Below are 1,142 nucleotides of genomic sequence, written 5' to 3'. Positions count from 1 at the left end.
TATATATATATAGAGAGAGAGAGAGAGAGAGAGAGAGAGAGAGAGAGAGAGAGAGAGAGAGAAAAGAAAGCTAGGCATGGCAGCATACTGTTTGATCCTAGCATGTGGGGGCAACAGAAAGAGAAACATCAGTTCAAGGCCAGCCTAAGCTACATGGAGACCATAACAAAAGCCATCCCCCAACACGGACACAGAAGAAATTAGATATGCTACAATGGTACATTTATAACCAGAAAAGGCTCAACTAAGTTACTATGGGAATCTGCTTATATATAGATTTTGTAAAATTTATAAATGTCTACATAGTAGCTAATCTGAAATTTGTTTTTAAATGTTAGTTTTAAATTTTCCTAAAAGGCAGCAAAATCACCAACAACCACCAAACATTCTCTCAGTCAAAAGGCTTGAGCAGATCAGTATAGCCATGGCCTTACTACCCTGCCAAAACAGAAGTGAGTCAAGTCGGACCTTCAGTGCCATGACACCTCCTAAGGATCTTGCCAACTGCCATTTAAGCTGTCCAAATCTAAATCTAATCGCACCTGAGTGGGAAGTCTAGGAGAGTGACCCTTCCAGGTTACAGAACTTAAGGCTGAGAGAAGCAAACTCAGGAACATCAACTCTAGGAGTGTCCCAAGTGAGACAAGGCTAAACTGGGAAGTCTTACCACAAACGGCTGTAGCAACAGCTCTGTTAGTAGACTGAAACCATGGAGGCTTACATGACTGCTCTGTGGTGGTCACCCTTGTGTTCCCTGTCACAGAGGAAGAGGGAACAAGAGAATCTAGGAGCTACAAAGAAGCTTGGCAATTAACTGGTTCATCCCTACTCTCCCTTAGTAACTGAGCAAGACAATGTCCAGACAAGCTAAACAGAAACTATTCAAGATCATGGAATTTACAGAAAAACCTTTTCTCCCAATTTATTGTGGGGAAAAAAAAAGATGCACAGCAAAGTTAGAACTCTGGTAAGGAGCCCGTTTTACCAGATCCCCGATGCTGCAGTGGGGTATTTACGAAATTATCTGTTCAGCCACCTGCACAGCATTCCCTATTATCTGCCACTTTATTTTTTTGGATGTATTTCAAAGTGAACTACAGGTATCTGCACTCCTCTCTTTTTTTTTTTTTTTTTTTTTTTTT

At 41.0% G+C, this 1,142-nt stretch overlaps 1 protein-coding gene across 6 annotated transcripts in view; it reads right to left on the bottom strand.

Annotated features, from left to right (window-relative positions):
- The window catches only part of Mre11 (MRE11 homolog, double strand break repair nuclease), a 54,256-nt gene that overhangs the window by 33,516 nt on the left and 19,598 nt on the right, over positions 1–1,142 (bottom strand). The window lies entirely within an intron of this gene.

The sequence above is a fragment of the Mus pahari genome, chromosome 10, assembly GCF_900095145.1.
Source record: "Mus pahari chromosome 10, PAHARI_EIJ_v1.1, whole genome shotgun sequence".
Lineage (NCBI taxonomy): Eukaryota > Metazoa > Chordata > Mammalia > Rodentia > Muridae > Mus > Mus pahari.
The sequence above is the reverse complement of the archived record's forward strand: the minus strand, read 5'-3'. Positions and strand labels throughout refer to the sequence as shown.